Source organism: Gouania willdenowi, chromosome 11, assembly GCF_900634775.1.
Source record: "Gouania willdenowi chromosome 11, fGouWil2.1, whole genome shotgun sequence".
Lineage (NCBI taxonomy): Eukaryota > Metazoa > Chordata > Actinopteri > Blenniiformes > Gobiesocidae > Gouania > Gouania willdenowi.
In genome coordinates, this window is record NC_041054.1 from 16,438,620 (window position 1) to 16,461,812 (window position 23,193).

A 23,193-nucleotide genomic window follows, 5' to 3' on the forward strand; every position below is an offset into this window, starting at 1 on the left:
ACCTACGAACCGTAAGAAAGTACTTGAGCTGTTCCAGGAGGTTAGCTAACTTGAGAGAGGTGAATTTATGAATTTGACCAGTAAATGTTTGGCTCATTTGAAATGCATAGTCAGTGATTAGCTGAAGCTGCAAAGAATGAATCCTAGTTATTAACTCCAGAACCTTGGCAATGAAACTGAAATAAACAGAGTTGAATGATTGCAAAATGTGGCAAATTCAACATTAAAAACAATATAATCTTTCATTATGTATTAGAAAATGACTGACTGATGATATAATTACCCGCCTTAATCCAAAGGTCAGTAAAGGTATAAGTGAATGTTTCTGCATAAAAACCTCTTGGCTGTATGATGAGCTGATGTTTGGACAAGTTTCAGAAGCTGTAGGAAGAAGTGGAATTGTTTTGCTCGGAAAGAACATTGAATATGAGTGGGTGACGCCTCCAAGTTCCCTTCTATTCCTTCACCCTACTCCACACCTCTCTCTGCTGCTACCCCACCCCATCCTCCTCACTCCCCTCCTTCCTCACTATAGCCAGTCACACACTTGGTTTTTGTACGAAGGGGGTAAACCTGATGAACAGTCCTGTCTGTCTTTCCCAGAATAAACCAGTGGGAGAGGGAACACAGAGTAAGCCAGGGAAATTGCAGCAGCGAGGTGCACAGCTCCTGGTTATAAGTCCTGGGAGAGGGAGTGCAACCTGCTTGGATTCACAGCCTGTACATCCAAATAGCACAGCCTTTGCTGCCTACTTGAGCTGACTGACTGAGGTTCACTCTACTGTTTCTCCCTCTCTACTCGCATGCCTTGCTCCTTTCCTTCTACTTTCTACTGTGGAGAGCAAGAGCACAGAGTGAGAAACGGCTCCTCAGATCTTCGTCTGGACAGCTGGGAAACTGCAGTGAACATTTCTTGTATTTCCTTTTTTTTTGCTTCAATCATCCTTTCTTTAACTTTTGTCTTTAGCGCCAGAAGCCATCTGGATGGACTTTGTTTCCTTCGGCTAGAGATAAAAAAGCACTTTCAGTAGAAAGTTTGTGTCACCTTCAGATAGAACATCGTCACTTTTTTTTTTTTTTGATAATTTTCCCTGCAGAACTAGACCATTTGTTGGTTCTAGCATTTTGCTCAGGTGGACCAAACTCCACAGTTTTGGCTGCATGCCTGAATAATATCTGATGCTGTTACATCCCATGGGAGACACGCGTGGCTGAGAAGGGAGGTAGAAGAGAGACCTGCCTGAAGCACACACCTTCTGCTTGCCAATTGCTGCTTGTGCCCCTCAACTCTCTGAGGAGATAAAGGTAAGACCTGCCTGTTGCATTTCCTCTTGACCCCTCAGCATCCTTTTGTCTTGTCAACTTGAATATGTACTATATTTAAATTGGATGAAGTTGATTAGGTAAGAGCACACGAGATTTAAAATTCAGGTTTATTACCTTAGTCATGGGACCTGCATAATTCTTCTCTGTGTTAAGTAACAAGTTGGAGATTAGAAAGAACTGGTACAATTAGTTCATTTTAAATTCTTTCACCTTTTTCATGGCAATAAACTCCACCTTTTTGGTGTTTATGGACATAAACGTCTTAAATAAATCCACATGTATATGTCTAGTAATCTTATTAAGGATGGCAAGAAAGGTGTCATTTAAGGTGTTGCACCAGGCTATTGATCTTGCAAGCTCATCTTTTTAAATGCATTGTATTTTTGTCCATATTTAATGGATATGGTATTGAATATATTGGTATCCAAACTGAACAATCTGTTTTCCTCTCTCCTGTTTTTGCACTCTGTCCATCCACAGTGACGCCACTGGCAAGACACGCAGCATTCCTTTAACATCTTTCCATCACAAACAGATTGAAAACAGATAGTTGTGAGTCTGAGAACTCAGGTATTCTGTAAATTCAGAGTAAATACAAGTTTGAAAATGAGCATGACGTCAGTGATGTGAAGAAACCGGTGAAAAATAAATAAAGGAGAAAGCTGCAGAAAAGGTGCAGTGTGTGTGAGAGAGAAAAAAGCCAGGAAGAGAAAGTGGTCCAGATCACTGTAGTCCACAAACATTTGGCAGCATCTCTTGAATTTACTGACATGTGTGCGATAGATAACTAGTGCTCTGTGAGTAGGTATGGGTATGACATAATCCTCATGGTGAGTGTGTGAAGAGACACACATATCTGCGAATTCTTGTCATCCTGATGATGAAGAGCTTCCATGTCTGTGGAGCTGCTTAACTATTGGCTATAAAGGTCAGATTTAATGGTGTATTGTTAGTTTATCTGCACTTTATTTTCCATTTTAACAGTTAGAACTGTTTTCATTTTTATGGTTTACGCTACCGGAAAATTCAGTGATGGAACCTCTAGTTAACCATGTTTTGGCGCACTGTTTGCTGCTGTAACCATGAACCTCACACTTGTACTGACACACTCCTTCGGAGCATGGTGACTGGTCAGTAATTAACCTCCTTGTGGTTGCAAGTGTGGGTCAAGTGTGTGTTTGGGATTGCGGTATATCGTTTAACCACAGTTACCGTTTTCCAACCAGCCACCCATTCAAGCCTTTGATACAAAGGGCCAAAGCGTGACCAAACTTACACAAACTCCAGTCACGCTGGAAACCCAAAGGCACACACAGCATGCTTTATGTTCTGTGCAATGCAAACACCCACACGGATTTAACACCTCTCATAGTGATACGCATATTTAGAACGTAGGAGTATACTCGGGCTAGCAAAAGGCTTCCTTATTTATGAGAGCTTCACGTACCTTTCGACATTTGATGGGTCAGAACCCAAGGGGCTCAGAGTTTTGGGGGCAACAAACCCAACACAATGACATATATCTAAATATTACAATCATTGTAAAGACTTTACGTTTACTTTGGATATTACCATCAAACGATTGTAGGACAAGAGGGGTTTCTTGCAACAACCATACAGTTTCCTAGCACTATCAATGGCACCTTTGTGAGGCTATACAGTGGGTGTCCACAAGGGGGTGGGATAGCAGGGAGTAGTTGTCCGTCAAACACACAGGAAGGACATGGCGCCAAAAAAGTAATAACAATGGTTTTTATTATCCTATAAAAGTATTAAATGCTCCATTACTTTCCAATGGTTAGATCGAAGGTGATGGTGAAGTAGTTTTGTGTTTATCATCAATACATTTGCAGATTCCAAAGGCTGAAACATTGTAAGTGCCAAAGTGTCCCTGCACGCCACTGTTTTTCCTCAAAGTCCTTTATTCAATGGCTGTGTGTGCTTTTGAATGAGTGCTTGTGTTGGTGAGAAGGTGAGCACATGTGTCTCTGTTACTTTTAGTGCTAGCAGGAAATGAAGGAGAATGCCACTCATTCTCAAGCTAAAGGGGAACGCCCTTCGCTGTCCTTGGGAGCTAAAACACCTTGACAGCACATAGTCACTCCTCTAACACAACGTTAGCTTCTTTTAAGTTAGAATAGCAATCCTAATTAATATATTTGAGATTATTTTCTGGATTCATTTTAAAAGTATTGTTACAGCCTTTTAAATATTTTTGGATGCATCCGTTTACCCTTGCACTAATATTTTTTTAAATGACACAAACACCCGCTGGGTTTCGTTTACAGATTTTTGCAAAATAAAAGCGATAATTCTAAATGTCGACAAAGTATACTTGCTCTTTGAACATGTTTCCATTCAGGAGCCTCATAACTAATCATCTCATCTAATGTTGCACTAATATTTTTTTGTATAATGCTAAGAAATATTACACTCTCCTCTTCTGTTTACACGTACCGTGTTATGTTTTCTCGGAGAGAAGTGTTCATGTGACCATGTGACGTGTATTTGCTGAAAAAGTATTTCCATAGTGCTTTTGCGACACATTTCAATATCTGAACGTCGGAAATTCCTCCTCATGAAAGCGTAGAAACTTTTTAGCGATACTTAAGTATTTTTTCAAAATTCAGGCGTTTCGATTACCAGATTTTGCGCATTTCCAAAGGTAATGGAAACGCAGCTACAGATGCCTCCAGAGATGTAGAAGCTTTATAATAAGGTCTTACATTAAAGGACATTAAGTTTAAAATGAGCAATGAACAAATGTTAGTCTATAGTTTTGTTTAATGACATTTTCTTGCCCTTTCCTACAGTACTGATCTATTTGCCTGTTTCACTTCATCACTGTTTATCAGTCCACCACTTGCTCTGTCACTCGCTTGCTGTCTGGACCAAAGGAAGTTTTTCCACAGAGCAGTAGCAGGGGGATGGGGAAGAAGACACAGAGAAAGCAAGCAGTCAGGAGGCTTGGCAGGCGTCTCTTGTTGTTTTTCCTCCACCTTCCCATTGACTGTTAGCAGTGGTTTGCTATAGCATGAGACAACCTGTTTTCCACAGCTAGTAGAACTGTATCCCCAACACAATTTGGACAAAAACAAAAGAAATGTTGTTTGAATTAACATATGAAATTATACAAAATGACATTTTCTTCTTTCCATGGCTGCCTGATTCTCACCTTCATTGTTTATATCTTTTAATTTGTAGACTTGATGGTTGTCAGTCATTTTAGCCTTTTGGCAAAAGTTAGCTTGAGGCCATCCTGTTTCTGACCTCTCTAAGTTCAGTGTTCATCTGGGACTTTTTGACATGTACTCCATGTGCTTTTGATCCACAGAATAATGAGAAGGTTCACAACATGTAAACTGCCGATTTCACGCAGACATTCTACCAAAGTTTTGTTTACCACAATCTTTAATTGGTTGAATAAATCGATCGTGTTTCCTAAACATCCCGTCTTCTCAGTGAGGTCACAGTGAGTAAGTAAACACATGTACAGAATGTGAATTGAGAAATGCTGCTTGGACACAGAACCATATTTTCCTATGGTGTGTCTAAGTATTTCTGGGAGTGTAGCTATGGTGTTTTCAAAGAGAATCCAACAGGACAAACAGGAATGAAAGCATCAGTGCTCATCCAGTAACAGTTCTGTTCCCACTTAATGGGATTTGACATCTGCTGTTGTGCAGCTGAAGCTCAGTGTCCTCTAGTTGTGTTGCACATTTTGTTTGTATGTGCTTGTGGGTTTGCATTTTTGATTCTTTGAGTTTTTTTCTTCGCTAACTTTTGAGTTGCGTGTTGTATTTGGCTTCCTGAAAATTAAATATAATAAAAACCCTTACACTGGTTCAACTCCTCAGTATAGAACTAACATTATCCCTCTTTCATGTTGTACCAGACACATTACTCAGATATTTATGTTGTTTCACTTTAGATGCAGCATGGATTTACAACTCTCAGATGGGTCTATATTGAGTAATGGGGTCGAAACTACTCTTCTGAGACAGTTGGAAAAGCTCCAGACTTTGTTATTTTTCAGTCTGAGCTGAATTTAGGCGTTTGCGTAGGTGTTCATAAAAGGAGAAGAAAGAAAGGGGCAATTGTGTTGTTATGATCCCTCTGGAGCAGGATAATAAAAGGCATTTTTATTTCGTACAGCTGAAGACGGATGCTTACTTGATGGCATGTGTAATGTTTCTTCCCACTTCCCAGTAAATACAACTTCATCAGCAATGCTTTGTAGACATCCTTTAACCTGTAAATTAAATGCCTTTTGTGTCAAAGAACTTCAACTTATAAAGATTGGGTTTCACGCATAAAGTAACTTGGTTATGGTAGCTAATGTTACATATGTTGACATTTATGGGAGTGATAAAATCTCGAGGAAAATGGAACACTAATAGATCTTTGTCTAAGAATTTATCATCGTTCATCACATAACTATAAAGCTATTGTCTGTGATAAACTAGTAAGAGTTACTCAACCTTGTCTTACACTATATTTTCTCCTCTTTGATTTCTGCATCAAAAAACAACAACAGTATTTTGTTGAAGAAAACATGAAGATCAAAAGAAATGTTTACACTTTTCTGTAAAAACAACAACAAACAAACCTGAAATTCAATGTTGTAACCACGGTTTTGTCCAGTATCTTTCATGCAATGTGCTTCCATCTCCATGTGAGTTAATTTAGTTACAAGCATGAGATGACAACAAAATGCAAATTCGTGTTGTCAAACTATATGCAGATATACCTTTAGTCTTATTTATTGAATGGTCCACCATCTGCTCAAATCTGTTGCACTTTAAAAGTTAAATGGGCTGCAGTCTATGGAGGACTAACTCTACCATAATTAAAAATACATTAATTAATCAAGAAATAATTTAACTTAATTAATACATACCTATATATGGATATAGATAAAGATATATATGGTTCACCATCTGTCTTTCATTGTGCGTATTAGGTATTAAGTGATTTATTAATGGCATACATATTTAGGTATTGAGTGATTTATGTATTTACTTTTGTAATAATGGCATATATCTGTTGGTATTTATTCATTTATTTTTATTTATGGCAGAGTTGGTCCTCCATAACAGTAATGACAATCTTTCTTCAAAACAAAACAACTTAAGTAGAGCTACTAAAATAATATATAAGTAATGACAATACAAGGAAAACAACTCAGAGTTCTTCATATTTTAATAAATAAAACATATGTTGAATGTTTACACTTTTGTGTGTTTTATGTTCCAGTAGAGATGAAGATCTCCTCAGAGACCTAGGACTCGGCTTCGTGGCCCCCTGGTGGCATGCGGGGCCCTTCACAATTGCTAGGTCTGCATATAGCCAGAAACACATAGCAGATAAAAGTGGTTACAGTGTTGAATACTTGAGTATATTAAAAAAGACAAGTGTAAAGAAATCAGTATTTGAACAGTGTGAAAACACATAATGCTGTCAGTATTTATTATGTCTTTTCTCAAGCCGGTGAATTTTAGTGTCTGCTACATGGACATAAACACACAATTGGTTTTATTTTCAGTCTAAAAAAAGTGCACCCGTGTCTGCCCAGATAAACACCTGAAGTTTAATTTGGCTCAAGACCATTTCTCCAACCACACAAGTGACCACCAAGAGGTTTCAATATGTCTTTTGAAATGTTCTTATGTAATGTTCTGTTTCACCATTCAAGGACACAAATGACACTGTTGGAGAGGTATTAATTCCTCATTTCCTCTGTTGTTGCTATATTTGCCAAAGCTCGAGAATAATAATAAAAAAAAAAATACAAACATGTTTTGTCTGAGCTTTTAGTCCGTCTTTTTATTGTTGAAAGCTAGGTAATTTTCTTCAAGACCGTTATATTTAAATGGCCTGATCTTCCAGGTATAATCCTTTCTGTTTAGACTTTGAGCCCTTTGAGCAACATGTGTTTCATAATGCAACACTCTGAGGCTTTGAGCTGTGTACGACACAAGCAACCCTTCAAGGCTTTTGTTGTAATCGTTTCCTGTAATCAGCTGTGAAACAGAGAAACGATAAAATGAAAAGGCGACTTTGGGCTTTTTCCAGCTCATTTGAGTTGAATTCATTGTTTGTGGTGCTTTATTTTGAGAGTATTATTGTTGTTAGACCAACATTTGGTCTGTGTGTGTGTGTGTGTGTTGGGGACTGGTTGTCCATTACAGTTCACTTGTTTTTGTTGATTCCTGAGAACTATGCAATGCTTCCTGAAGTTGGACAGGAGATGTGATGCTGTTTGGCATCAGTCCTAAGGGCCTCCAAAAGCTTCTGAAGAAGAATTATTGCGTTTCATGCTCAAAGGAACAGATATTGCTGTCTGAAATTTAGGAAGGATGTATGCGGTTTAGACTGAATATTTGAGATGTTATAGAGTGAAGATAAACAAACACAAGGAAAATGGCATGACTGCTTTGTTTCTCCTGCCGTTGCATCTTTACTCATTTCCCAATCACTAAAGTGTGTTTTTTTTACGCTGAATTTTTTTCACTAATGCATTTCTGCAAATCTGTTATAACAGCAAGCCTAAATTAATAACTTCCTATCTGTGCACAAATGTGTCTCCATTTAAAACAACAGCCGTTCCATGAAGCACCACGTTCATTATTTAATACTAAAGAGGGTCAATGAGTTGCATGACCTGCGGCAATTTATCTGTTTCATGGATGATTAATTACAAGATCACAGAATAAGTGGAGTAAAATAAAACATGACAATAACCATGCAGGCTTGTGCATGTTTGGACAGTGAAAGCTGCAGGAGTGCAGCCACTTCTAGGAGGACGTTCTTTGGCCAACCAACATAACATTTAATTAGTTGGGGCTCTGCCTCAATTACAACTCACTTTCATGTGCTTTGCAGATGTCTTTGCACTCTGTAATTTCTCCGCTTCTTTTTTCTTCCTTAACAAGCTGCCAGAAGTAAAAAAAAGATTTTTGCCTCATTACTAATTTGAACCAGAGAAGTGTTCATTTTCTTACAAAAGGCCTCATCCTAAAGCAAAAAAAAAAAAAAAAAACTCAACCCAACTAAAGATCAGACTAGGAGCCTGGGAGTTCCCTAGCATACGATAGATGTATTGGAGACATGAGCAAGAGGGATGATGATAAAATAAGAATGAAATCGAATAACAATGAAGAAGTGGTGATGAGGGGTAGAAACATGAAGTTAAGAGAATAACAAGCTTGTATGAAATGCACGGTTTTGTAGCAACCATGTGGTGTCTTTGATCTGGCCGAGGGTTTGAACCAGTGTCAACAGAAACATGCCGGCCCCGTCTCTTTGCTCCCAGACACAGATCACCCCCCATTAATACCTCAATATTTATTTACCCTGTCAGCCCATTCCTCAGGCTCAGTTAGACTTCTGCAATCAACTAAACTTTCTTTGCCATTAATCTCTTAGAAAAGCAAAAATATGACAACTTTATGGAGGTTAAGAAGATGCATCGGAGGGTAATTGAGTTGACTTAATAATCTGGACTTCATGCAGTAACGTAGCATTTTCTCTTGTGTTACAGGATAAATTAATTCCTCTACAGTCGATGTGATGAGTCATGTCCCGTATCTCTCGTTGTCATTGTCTGAAAGGAAATTAAAAGGATAACAAGGAGTTGAAGGAGGAAGACAAAGATACAAACATGTCCGCCAGATTGTTGCTGTGAGAGAATGTGTAGTCAATGCCTTAATTGTCTCTGCCAAAGAATGAAGAGGCCTGTTTAAAGTTCATGTTAGAAGCACAAAGATAACATGGTGTTGCTGGCTCAGGCCTTGAATGGGGAAGGTTTGAGTATTTGGCAAGGATAAATCTCTCATCAATCACTGATATGACAAAATGTACGCCCTATACATTAGTTCCTTCTACAGTGAAATAACCTTGAATTATTAAGCTGGCCAATCTTCTGCACATACTGTAAGTGATGAGCTGTAAAACGTAATAATGCATTGAGTAACATGACATCTACATTAATCGGGAATCGTAAACTGAAGAAAAAGTCATACCAAGAGCAATCAACTGTTACTTTTACATGATTTTATTACCATACTATTACAGAAGCCTTTTTTTCTTCTACCGTATCTATATTGTCAGAATCTGTGGAGCATTGACTATCATTTACTGTGTCTTGTTCATGGCCGAGAGTGGTAAAGCCCAAGAGTTTGGAACATTGATAGTTCCTTCACAAAATAACATAAGACGTACAGGATTTGGTTATTTGGTTGTAGTTACAGTTGTTTGAGATAGAATAGGTCAAAGCATCCATATTTCCCATTCTTTTATCCATTATTACAATGATACAGTATAAAGAAAAGTTTTAATTATAAAGCATAATTAGGTTTTATTAACATCATGTTTCTATTCATGAGCAGCTCTGATTCAAATGTAATCCAGGTTCAATGAAGAAACATGCATATTCCACAAAGTTCCAGATATCATTGGGAATCTATTAATGTTGGAAAGATATTGACCTATTCTTATTTAAACACACCACCCGGGAGCTGTACAATTTATGTGCATAACAGCTTTGACTACCAGTGAAAATATTGTGTTTTTTAAAGAATGGTTTTCTTTTTGGTCAAAGGTAGATATTATTAATCAAAAAAATACACTTTATCAGTTAATCTGCTAATCTTCTCCATGTGATGCTTGTTTTGCCTATCCACGTGCTGTTTGCAATACACTTATTCAGCGTGGAGGTTGGAAATAAAAAGAAAAGCATTGGTTGTAATGCTGCCAGCATTCAAGATTGTCCAAATAGTTCTCAGGCTCACCAGACACAACAGCATAGTCAGAGTCTGTGAATTCACTTCAGTTCAACACAGTTTGATTTTCGTAGCCTATGGAGTCTTATAGTGGTTTCGGCAATTGTCTTTACTCATCCAATAAAGTTTTTCTTTCAGACTTTCGTGCATGCCAATCACCTGCACATAATCCACTTTCCCCTTACAGTTGGCTTACACTTTGCCCCTTTAAGTATTGTACCCCAGAGGAGAAAGAGGGTCGGGGATGTCATGCCCGATATGTAACCCCTCATGCACATCATCCTATTCCCTCTTGTGCATCTTCTCCGTTTAGGTTTTTCTATTGGGGCTTCACTTTGTCCTTCGAGGATCACTGGAATGTGTCTTCAATCACTTTCAGTCCATTTTTTCTCCAGCAAGTGGGGAGTAACGCAAAGTGTCTCGGCTGGGGGAAAGATACAGAAGATACTAGACATAAGTGTTAGTTTGTGTTTGTTGGCTGATAAAATCTGATCAACAGATACTGGGTTGAAGTCAATCTCATTCTGAACTGTTTTCTGAATAAATAAAAAACACCTTTGATCTTTTGGCGTGTGATTTTTTTTTTTTTTTTTTTAGGAAAACCTACTTTTATAACCAGATGGTAAGATTTTTATCTCGTACCAGATAAGAAAACTGCTCCCATACCTTAGGAAAGTAAGATGGTAACTGTGTTTTTTTTCTTCTGTTGTGGATAATACTGAAAATACAAGGTCGTATAGAGAGAGGAGAAAACATTTAGGCAAAAATGAGCACAACCACTGTGGGAGATGTGGTAAGCATCGAGTATTGAGGGGGGGAGGGGGTGGGATTGGGGAAGCTGAAGTCAACGGTTGGTGGGTGAAAGAAATTTGGCATCCCTGATGGAAACGGGGTCTGGTCAGACACAAACATGTACACTCACGCATGGCAGTCCAGACACCAGCAACCATCATTCGAGTGGTATTTTAAGAGCTATTTAAGTCATTCCAATAAAAACCTCAACCATTATAATACCTTGTCCAGGGGAGACGGAGAGAGTTAGAATGTTATGGCTTTAGGAGACTCGTGATGAAGGGTGGGAGAAGAAGTCTAACAATGTTTGTTTTCAAGTCTGACCTTTGGTTTTATTTTAGTCATTCTCTCCCTTTATTTTTTACAGTGTTTTTTGACTACTGGGATTGATTAACTGGTAGCTGGAAGGTGCAAACACCTTTTATTCCTTTCATGCTTATCAGCAATAAGTTGAGCTTTTCCTGTTCTCATATGTGTTTTACAACAAGAGTATTCTTGTAGTTCTTTTAGCTTATGGACGATTTTGAAAACAACCGTGACAATTTTGGTCACATCACCTAGGTGAGAACTTGTTGGCTTTGAGAAATTGCCAAGATGTTTCCCAGTGTAGCATCCCAGTTACTTTTGGTAACACTTGCGTAGACACTGGCCAGTAAGCTACAGGATCTTGGTGTCTGACTCAGTTTCCTCTTACAACAATCTCTGCCAAAAATGTGACAGACCAAACGAATATGTAGCTGGAAAGTAGCTAGAATGAGGGGTGGGTGCTAAGGGGTATCTGTCTGTCTCATGACCTTAAATATCCATCCAAGGCCAACAATCACGCTTGAATTGTTGCATTCCTGTGACTGTTATTTTGGCATTACTTCTATTTGCACTGTTCTCAACTGAGGAGCTGTGAAAAGCCGTCTAAACACAGCTTTCTCATACCAAGCAATCCTGGCCAGCATTAGTAAAGCTGAAACAGTGGAAATATGGAGCAGAGCAAAGACGCTGGTTGGATAACCCCTTGCTCCTTGACTCCATGTTGTGCAGTCAAAGTCGGAAACATACGGATCTTTGTAACCCTGCAGAAACCAAAATTAGAAAAACACATTTTCTCATTTATCATTGTGTTATTGAACCATACGGATGGTTTTAGTTCTTACTTTCTGAGGTATGATAGCTGTATCCAAAATCCACTCTACATTTATACAATGGACTTGAAAAGTCTGGGAAGTTCACAAAACACAAGGGTTTTAGAAACACCTGTATTTTTCCAACAAGCAGGCTCACTTCTTAACCTACGCCAAGCATGTGGATGTTTTTTTAGCTGGATATCTCAAAAAGTTCTAAATTGATTTAAATTAAATTTGGTGTGCTGATAGACATTGTCAAACGTTTGATTTTGGAGATGATCCGGAAGGTATTATAAATATTGTATGCAGAATAAGTTTTTGAGCAAGGATATTTCAAAAAATTATGAATGTATTTAAGTGCTCTTGTTTTATCCTTAGGAATTAACCTTGTATCAATCAAAATCACCACTGTCCACACATTTTATTTTTTTAAGTAATTGTGTGAGTTTGGGCTTATGTCCATATGAATACAAACTTTTAGAATAAACTGAAAATGCATCCATGTCATACTTAGTAAAATAATAAATGTCATTGCACCTAATAGTATCGTAATGCTGATTATTAACTGCCTGATGTCACCAATTTAGGTTTTTTTGTTTCAGGAGCACTATTACTGCACAATTTATAGTGTTCAATGATGTACTACAGTGTATTTGTTGTTTAGAAACAGTTAATATGCACAAGTGTGGTACAGGAAACTAAAACAAAGATCATTCACACAGGTTTTTTAGAACCAGCTTAAAGGGCACAGGAAATCATTGATTTTTGATCCTCTCCATAATTGAATCACTTGTTCCTTATCCTAGTTCCGATATTATAGTTTTTTTTTATTCAAAATCAATCCATTATTCTTTAAGTTAGACTGTCCACAGACAAAAAAACAAACAAACAAACAAACAAACAGTGTTGTGCTAGTTACTGACAAAAAGTAACTAGCTACCGTTACTAGTTACTTCATTCACAAAGTAACCCAGTTACTATTTTGATAACTTACACCAAAAAGTAATGCGTTACTGGAAAAAGTTACATAGAATTAAATAATGTATTTTTTTTTGGGTCATTTGTGTTCATACAGCTTTGTATCAGTGCTGTAATAATATAATAATCCACTCTTAACTGTGCCCCTGTATTAACATTGCTTTGGATAAAAGCCTCTGATAAATGAAATGTTATTGTATCCAACCCTACAGTTTCTAATAATTTACACAGTACTAAACAGTAATTTTTCAACCTTAGCACAGAAATGTAAAGTAAGCTGTGCATATTCCAGGTGCACATTCTGCTGTTGAAAACGCTTATAAAAATAAATGTGGAAAAACAAATTCACAGCATTTTTCTCAGCTACACAATGCTAAACATATCAGGCTAACAAACTGCTGTTATCAGTGACTCAGCAGCAGCGACAGGCTTCTTATTTACAACAACATACCGTGCAATAGTTTGGCTGACCTGTCCCTGGATAAGAGTCACAGTCCGTTAAAATCCACACGCTGTTGTTTAGGTGCAGAGGCTTCTATCACGTACACCATCGCTGCGTTAGCTTAGCTTCACCGATGCATCTTTTGGAGACAGATGTGTAAAATAATACACGTATTTCCACTCTGAGAAGCTCGTCCTGCTCTCGCATTGACTCGCCATGATTGGCGCACGTGATGTAAACAGAAACACGCCTACAATTCTTCTTCTTTTTCTGTTTTACCGTGGTTGGCACGGCGTCCTGCAAAAAATATGTAGCGCCACTGTAAACAGGAAGTACACTGCAGCTAGCTAGTTACTCTCAAAAGTAACGTTGGGGCGGTAATGCGTTACTTGTAACTTGTAATGCGTTACTTGTAACGCGTTACCGCCCAACACTGCAAACAAATATACACCGGCTAAAACAAAACCTTCTTGGCAGAGTCAGCAAGTCTTGTACATCATCCACATTGCTAGCTATGTTTTTGTAGCTAACAGAGCTACAGGTTTATAACTAGCACATCAAAGAACATCAGCAGGATCATTTCGGACAGTATTGTCATGATATCTGTATAAAAACACAATTTTAGAAAATTGTTGGTAATTCATGCTAACTATTAAGATCCAGATTTTCTTGGCCTTTGAATACTGTGTTGAGTATGCTACTTTAGTTCTGTTATACTGAGATTGAGGTCACACTTGTTTTGGGATACTTAGCTTGAAGGGAGCTTGATAGTATACACATATCGCCCGATCATATCGACCGTGGCTCAGATGGTAGCGGGGTCATCTTCTGATCGAGAGGTTGGGCGTTCAATCCAAGTCTATGCCAGTCTATGTTCCGTTTCTCAATCCCTATTGTGCGGACTTGTGTGCTTGTGGACTCCCCACTGTTGCGCACAATGATGTCAGCAAGTCCGTTCTTTAAGTTTGCTCCCACGAGTCCGTACCCAGGAGTTTACAAGTACGGAGTATGTCTACTTAGAATTGAGAAAAGGTCTATGTGTCAAAGTGTCCTTGGGCAAGACACTGAACCCTAAGTGGCTCCCAGTGGTCGACGAGCGCCTTGCATGGCAGCTCAGTCCCATTGGTGTGTGAATGAGCTGATATTGCTCTGAGACTACTTCAGTGTGAGGATTAACCGTTATATAAATATATTTAATATATATATATTAAAACATTAAAACATTTATTTATTCCCCCACATACAAGAGATGAACAGGTTTTTGTCTCTTTGCTTTCTGTAATCTTAAACCAGCGAATTTACCAACCTTCTTCCAATTAACTTAATACACTTCAATTAATACTTACATGTGAAGAAGCAACTGCATGTGTTATGAAATACCTCATTTTTGATAAATGAAGACATTATTCAAAATTATAAAGTTTGTTCTCAACAGTCATCACTAACACTATGGACTTATATCACACTCACATCCAAAGTGTTGTCATCTCTCCTTACTTCCTAAAAACTACACACACGACTTGAATACACAACCTGGGTTTCCACTCTAACTGACCCAAACCTAAGTAAACATGATGGCTTCCAAACCATACCATCCGTGTTAAGGAGACACTTCATACAAGCCCAAGAGTAATGTTTTCTTAGCAGTGAGTGACTGATTTGAAGGGAAGGAAAGGTTTTTGTGGGCAACAAACACACGCCGGACTTCAGCTCAGTTTTTGTCACGTTTCAGAGTCGTGGATGAGGACCTAAGTGCAGAGAGAGAATCAGGCAGGCGTAACGTTTATAGATCCAGTCCATGTTTATTGTAGAACAAAGAAAATCTGAAATCCAAAAAGGCACAAGGAGGTACGAGGAAAACAGGGAGCAGGGTACAAAAACGCAGCAGGACACGAGGAGGTCGATGCTCACATTCACAATGATCCAGTAATCACTCTGTGTCCAACAGACATGAGCAGGAATGCCTGCAAACACAAAGACAAGAGTCACTACATGAAACTAGAATTAGAATGGAAACTAAACAGAACCAACAAAGACTTATGAAAGAAAAAGAGAACCACAAGGGCTAAAGACAACAAAACTAAACAAAACCTGACAGTTTTTGGGTTCATTTTGGTTTGCAGGTGGCCACGCACATCTGCTTGATGGAATTTTGTTTTCTGTCAATATTCTTTGTTAGTATAATAGTTTTTTGGTGTAGTTTTCATAAAGAGAATGTTACTGTTTTGTAGGAAAATTATATAATTGCGCATGATATATTACTGAATACTTTGGTTGATGATACACATGCCTAGGGAACTCTGTAATTACATTGCCTTTTTAAAAGCATCCACTTGGGTCCATTTTGGACCATGTGCTAGTTTAACAAAGACCTCAGTGGGGCTTAGAAAAACATCAGCCTAAACCCATACAGACACACATCTGTACATGAATCAATATAAATTTCAAGTCCGATGACTGATTATTCTATCAGGGGAGAGTGGACAGATGTTTTAAAGACATTAAAAATCGAAATTGCTTAACACGACTGACGGGGGAGAAAGTATTCAACGTAGTGCAACACTGGAATGTCTTGGTAGATTTTTATGGAGATTGTTCCTACACACCTGGGGTACTAATAACGAGTCGCTGAAGTCTGATGTCCTATGAAAATATTTGGTGGAACGAGAGAGGAACTCATTTGGAGGTTCATACCTAAAATCAGTTGTATTGTTTGGCTCATGTCAAGGATTTTGACACAATGGCAGGTTTAAGGAACACGATAATATCTTCACCAGAGTCTATTTAAGACAAGCTTATCATCTGTCAAGTATCCTGGGAAATGTGTGTGTGGATTTCTCAAGAGGAAAGTCAAAACCTTCTGAGGTTGTGATGTGTTTTTGATGCAGCATACCTTTGGGGAAACTGTGTCACTAAGTATTAAGAGGTCAGCACGCTGTCATGAACTGGAAACACTAATATCTCCATGTACATTTACATATGTCACGTGCGCACAAAATGTTTTATAGCCACTTGAATTATTCTTCAAGTACGTAGTTGTGGTTTTTCCCTCCTTTAGTCAGTTTTCAGTCGGCCAGTAAGATATGCCTGAAGGTTTTACAAGGTCAGTGCAAAGAAGAAGCCAAAATGTGGTATGGAAATTGGCCTCGTCATATTAGAGGATTTGCTTGGGTTTTCCACAGATGCAAACACTCACCACTCACCCTGTTTTCCCCTCCTTTTCTGTGAAAACGGATGGTAACAGTTGGCACAAATAATCAGGCTCATTTTAGTGCTTTTGTAAGTGTGAATGGAGTTGTTTATCAAATGTGTGTTTATGTGTTGTCATTTACGTTACTTTGTTATCGTATCTCCTCGTGTTGTTTTTAACAGCCTGTTTTGGTCATGCCATTTTCTTAAATCCAACTATTTAATCATGCTGAGATATTTCCACAAATGTTGATGCAATCACTTGTTGTGGTCTGGACAAACTAACTGCGGGAACTGATACAGTTGCTCATCAGGCTCAACAAATAAGCTCTAAATTACACACAAATGGCAGCGTCACTTAATAACTGACATTGTTAGGTCTCATTAAATTCAACCCCACATTTCATTTAAATTTAGGGAATTTTAAACATTTTCTCACACTACTAATATTTGTGTTTAGGACCGTGCATGCTGCAGTTTCCCCTTGTTCGTCATGTGTTTCTGAGAGTTTTTTTCCTGATACTTTAGCGTTTTCTATGAACCTCTTCTCATCTCAGTTTTAAAACATGTGGAATGAGAGTCAATGGGAGTGTGAATAGAATGAAGTTCTTAAGCTAGGACAGAATCCAAAGAATCCCCGTGACGCTTAAAATAAATGAAAGTGTTCAAAATGTCCAAATATCTTATTTTGAATTGCAGCCAAAAGGGTGGCTCAATGGCTCTGTGGACTACAAAACATCTTTTTGAATTTCAAAACCAAAAAAACAAAAACAAAACAAAACAAAAAAAAAAAAAACCACAAAATTGCTTTAATTTATCCTTACGACACACATTGTATTGTTCTCAGCAGTTTAGCACACTGCATGTGTGATTTTGTGAAATGCAAGAATGTACCAAAAGTAAAGTCTCTTGAAGTATTTTATAAATGAAAAAGAACAAAAAATAATTAGCGTTGATCTAAGCTCCTCAGACACTATTTGTCAATTATTACATTTTGGATTATGTGAGACAAACATCCATTTTTTGATTGCTACTCTTGCATGGATATATGCAGCCTGTCCTCTGGGCACGTGTTATCTTAGTCTAACAAACAATCCTGACAGTGACTGACATTAGAGTTGACCCTGCAAACTTTCCAAGGGCCCCGTAATTGGTTACATTTCCTAAGTTAGAACAGGTCACAGTGAGTAAACTGTTGGACGGACAGGTGCTTAGCCGATAGGAGAATGTTGCAAGAAACGTGCTCAAGGTTCACACAGTGATCCCATGACAAAATCCCAACCAACAAAAACCTAACCCCTCGTTAGAAAAGTGGATGAAATCTCAGTGTTTACTTTGTTTATTTATCAAATGTCTAAACTTTAACCATAGTCGTAACCATAACTTTTAAAATTTGGCACAACACGTTGACATTGTGCGGCTCGCTGCGAATAAAAGAGCTTGGTGAAATTTTGGTTCTGGTAAGAGTTTATTGAGGAAAAACATATCAAGTTAATGTTTTGTTTGGCCAATTTGAGAAAAATACATCGAGATAGGAATTTTGTATATAATTAACACAGGAAAGTGTCAACAAAGCAGGGAATTCTGGGTAAAAAAGCATTTCTTACCTATGACGTCATGCTGCAAATGACGGAATAGTAGTTTATATGAGATACATACAAAAGCCAATTACCGATATTTTCATATGATTGAAATATATTATTTTTTCGTTCACGTAATTTTATAATAACATGTTTTAAAATAATGATTAAAAAAGGTCATCATTTTATATTCATACACAAGACTGAAAAGTTGGGGTTGGACTTTTATGCATTGGGATTTAGCCAATTAGCATTTTGTCTTGTCATTTCCCCCACAGCAAAGATGCACTATTGTGGAGATCCCTTACAACCATTTAACATTCAAGGTGTGAACAAAAAAGAAAAATGCTGATTTTAGCTTTAGTGAATAATTTAATTTGTCAGGCAAGTCCACTTGGATTAGACGCAACAAAAAGACTTCTTTATTTTCCTCCCATTTTTGGCCGATGGTGAGAACAAAGCTACTGGTGGACAGACAGAGGTTTGAATAACTCTATGAATCAAGGCTCCATCTAAAACTGGGGCAAATTGCCAATTTGTCCCAAGCCGCACAACTCTTCGCCTCAGTAAGACTTTCATCTCCACCCCACTTTGATATCAAAGACAGGGTTCCTCATGTGAGAGGAATGAAGAGAAGAGGAGGGGTAGTAACATACTGTAGTGTGTGTGAAATAATTGAGCAATACAGTTTCCAAAACTGAGAGATGCATTTAGGTAATGTAATTAAGGAGAATGCAATATGAGACTACAGTGGATAGGGGAAAGAGATTTCCCTCAGCACCAAGTCATCCCAGTCTTTGTTTCTCCATTTTCTCTTTTATCTGTTACAAAACTGCTGCTTGTCCTTTGGTCAATGTTAGATCAGACTTAGGGAAGAACTTTCAAGACAGTAAAATCTTACTGCCTCGTAGGGTCTATTGTTTTATTGTAAGTGCGTATGGGTAAAATCCTTTAGGAAAGCATCAGGTTCTCCATCTATGATCTCACTCACAGGCTACCCTGTAGATCACAAGCAAGATCAGACAATCCTCACCAAACATGGCCTGTGGCTTTTACTACTACTACAGACAGGCAACTTGCAAACAAACTTGGTGTAAAAGAGTCTTTAAAACCCACGCCTTCAAATCCTCCTCTCCACCTTTCTTCTTTTTTGTACAGTCAGTCGATCAGGTTTGTTTGGAATACCTTCACAGCTTGGTGAGGTTTTGTTCACTGGCAGCATTCATTATAGCTCCGTGATGGAGGTCATTTCACTTCATTCGCTTTATGAATTTTCAAAAGTGGATCTATTCGAGTTTCATATCACACAGAGACATTGTTGTGTGGAAATAAACCGAGAGGTGGTTTAAAGTGCAGGCACAAAATAATCTGACATCAAAGCATCTCTGAGAGCAATATGCTGATGACACGCTGTCAGGCTGCACGTTCACTGAAAAAGTCTCCAACATCAAGGAAATACTTGAAATGTGTTTTTTCACCCTTTACTTGACTGTACGTTTGCTAATTTTGGGACTCAAATTAGATTAACACCTTTGTTATATCTGTTAAACATGAAATGGTAATATGAAAAAAAAAATCGGCTCGTGATTTTCAGTGATCACGGCTAATGGATGAATTGATGTCGTAAAACAAAAATAGTTACTGTATATTATATGCTCACACACATGTTTTGGGAGAATATCATGCATTCCTGGTCATGCATGATCTCGTGCTATTGTGTATAGTTTTTAAGCATTAAAAAATACAATTAGTTACAGTAATTGATGACACTTTAGTTTAGGGAACACCTATTAACCATTAATGAGTTGCTTATTAGCATTAGTAACATATTGGCTCTTAGTTAGTCATCACTAAGTACTTATTAATGCCTTATACACGTAAGTCTTGCAGTCCAAACAGAGTTAGGGTTAGGATTAGGGTTAACTAATTCTAACTCTAGCATGTTGTGATCGTAATTCATATACAACAACTTCCTTATTTACTACTAATGAGTAATAATTCAGAGGTTATTGAGGGAAAACTCTTAGTTAATGGCTTACTGGTTGTATAATAAGGCCATGCAGAACAAGGCATTAATAAGTACTTAATAATGACTATTTAGTAGTCAATATGTTATTGATCTGCATGTTAATAAGCAATTAATGGTTAAAAGGTGTTCCCTAAACTAAAGTGTTACCCAATATTTAACTTAGTTTATTCTTATTATATATATCTTGGTCATGATTATGGGACATGTATTACGCCAGTAATTACCGGTACATACAATAAAGGATTGCAGACATCATTGAAATAGGTGAATTTGGGAAAATTTGAAATGTAAAATCCGAGGCCTTAGAGGTGGAGAGGAAAAAGCTAGCATGAATTTAGCTGCATCTCCGTGCCTGCCAAGGTTAAATGTTACTCATCATCCCTTCCCCTTCCCTTCCCCTCCCCTTCCCCCTCCCCCTCCACTTAGGTGTAACACTGCTCTCCCTTTTTATATCCTCCCTATAATAAAAGATTTCTTACCCTTCCTTAGGGAGGGCTGGTGATGGTCACAATTAAGCAATAAAATAAATCAATGTATTTTATTGCGATAACAAAATATGCATTGCTGTCTCATAATGATTGCACTTCCTGTGGTGTTGAGCTTTGACAGCATGTGCAGACAAGTAAAAAAAAAATAAAATAAAAAAAAAATGTTACTCATCAACTTCAAGAAATAATGTCTTGCAGCCTCTTTTTTTTACTAGTTTAACTTGACGAAGTCTAATTGTTAGTTCAGTGTCACCCTGAGTTTGCTATTGTTCAGCCTTTTTGGGAGTGCTGCATTTTAGTCTGTCACTAGAACTGGTTGCAAACAGAAAGTTGAAGTGTTGAAGATATAAAGAGCTGGGTTTCTTGATTGACTTTGGCTATGAATAAGAGGAGACAAGTGCACACGCATCAGATCAATAGAGCCAATAAAGACTCCTCACATTATTAAAAGTCAAAGGTAGCGTTTAAAGGTGTTTCTTAGAAATTAAATGTGTAAAACTTAACCTGTGAAAAGTTAAAAAAAAAAAAAACCTCACGATTGGAAAATTCTTACTCAGCACATTCAAAGCAACATTTCCACCACCCAGATGTTCAGTCCTAAGCTATTTTTGAGAAATGTGTGCACCTCATGCTTCTGCACATCATCAGATTGTGCATCTGCTCTGATTCAGTTGCTTCGGAAAGCAAAGACCTTCAATCTTTCAGCAATATGTGCCCATCCTCAACTGGCAAGACTTTAGTGTCTAAGGATGTGTCTCATTCTCATGCCTGCAGTGGAAGTGTTATTCCTCTTTCACATACTCATTCCCAACTCGCTCTTCTCCCCTCCAGCTGAAAAGAAAGAAACAGCTTAAGCCTTCCTTTGGTCTGGTGATTATCTAAGCAAGGGCCCATCAATCTAAAATACCTCCAGACTCGCAAGAATGTCTTCTTCCACCAGCTGCCAGGTCTAAGATAAACACACAGCTAATCACCCATTAATGAACCATTAAGGTATACACGTACTGATGTTCATCAACCTTATCATAGCCTCCTGAACTGAGCTTCAAACCCTGATATGATCTGATTAAAGAACCAAGTAATAATCCAACCGTAAGAAAGCGTCTTGAGTGTTTCTGTATTGCCACTTAATTGCAACCATTTGCTACGAAATGCAAAATGAGAACATTGTTATTGTGTCTAGCCTCAAATATGTTTATTGGTTTTTGGCAGAACTGGAGGAATTTCCTGAGGCAGGTGGACAAGAAAACTGAGTTCAAATACAGGTTTAACGTTGACTTTCTGCCACTTCAACAGGCTGATGACAACACGTTTTATACATCTAACAGATGTGCAAACGCTTCATTTAGATGGAAAAGCACTGAGAAAGTCTTATCTGAATGATCTTAAAGAGAACGTTTTACATCTTCTTAAATAGTTTCAGTCAAATCACACCACTTTTGATCCTGTCATCATGACAGAACATTCACTCATGTGTCCCAGATAACCCAGTGCTGACTCGGACTCAAAGATAGCAGTGTAAGAATGGGAACAAGTGGTTTTAGTGTAAAATTAAGGTCAGATGTCAACAGTTATGCAAAAATGTACTGAGCAGGAAGAAAAGGTCAGAGTGAGATCCATCATAAAGGAAGACCTGAGAGATAGAGATAGATATACCAGCCAGATGACCCGTTTCCTGGCTGCATCATCAGTTTTGAGGGAGGAAATAACATTTCAACACCTTCATCTGCAGCACACCTACCATCTCCCTCTTTGCTTTTCTCCAACCTCCATCACTTCACGATCCAAAATTTCTGCTTTTTTTCATGTAGCCCTTACCCATCGTAGATCATTATAATGTACAGCAATGTTTCTCAAATGGGGGTACGCGATAGCTCTACAGGGGTACTTGAAAGAGAAAGACAGTGGAAAATTAACAAATAATAAAAAGCACTAGGAGAGGTCAGACCTCCGCCAAGCAGCTCAAGCTCAGCTAACACGCTCCGATCACGGTAATATGGTAAACTAAGGATTACCATGACTACCTGTCAATATTGAGCTATTGACTCTGCGTGAACCCATGACATCAGCAGATGTTCTACAGTGTGTATGGGAAAGGGAATGGGATATATATATATATATGGTAGCCAGAACATCACCAAAATGTATTCACCTGTTCCTTGTCCCATTTATCAATTTTCCTGAAAATTTCATCCAAATCCGTTCATAACTTTTCTAGTTATCTTGCTAACAGACAGAATGACTGACAGATTGACAGACAAACAGAGGGTAAAACATAACCTTACTGCTCTTACCCCCGGTCATAATACCTGAAATCATAAAAACTATAGAAATAAATCTATTCAGGAGCCATTACATCAATGTTTTTCAACCTTGGGGTCAGGACCCCATGTGGAGTTGCCTGAAATTTCTGAAAAATTAAATGAGATTAAATTATGATATATAAGAAGTGAGAAAATGGTTTTTGT

The 23,193-nt window shown here is 38.0% G+C and overlaps 1 protein-coding gene across 1 annotated transcript in view; it reads left to right on the plus strand.

Annotated features, from left to right (window-relative positions):
- The first annotated feature begins 566 nt into the window (after positions 1-566).
- The window catches only part of col8a2 (collagen, type VIII, alpha 2), a 46,551-nt gene continuing 23,924 nt past the window's right edge, over positions 567-23,193 (plus strand). Inside the window, exon 1 of the mRNA XM_028461671.1 lies at positions 567-1,305. The gene's annotated coding sequence lies outside the window, so the exon portion shown is untranslated. The remainder of the gene's footprint in view (positions 1,306-23,193) is intronic.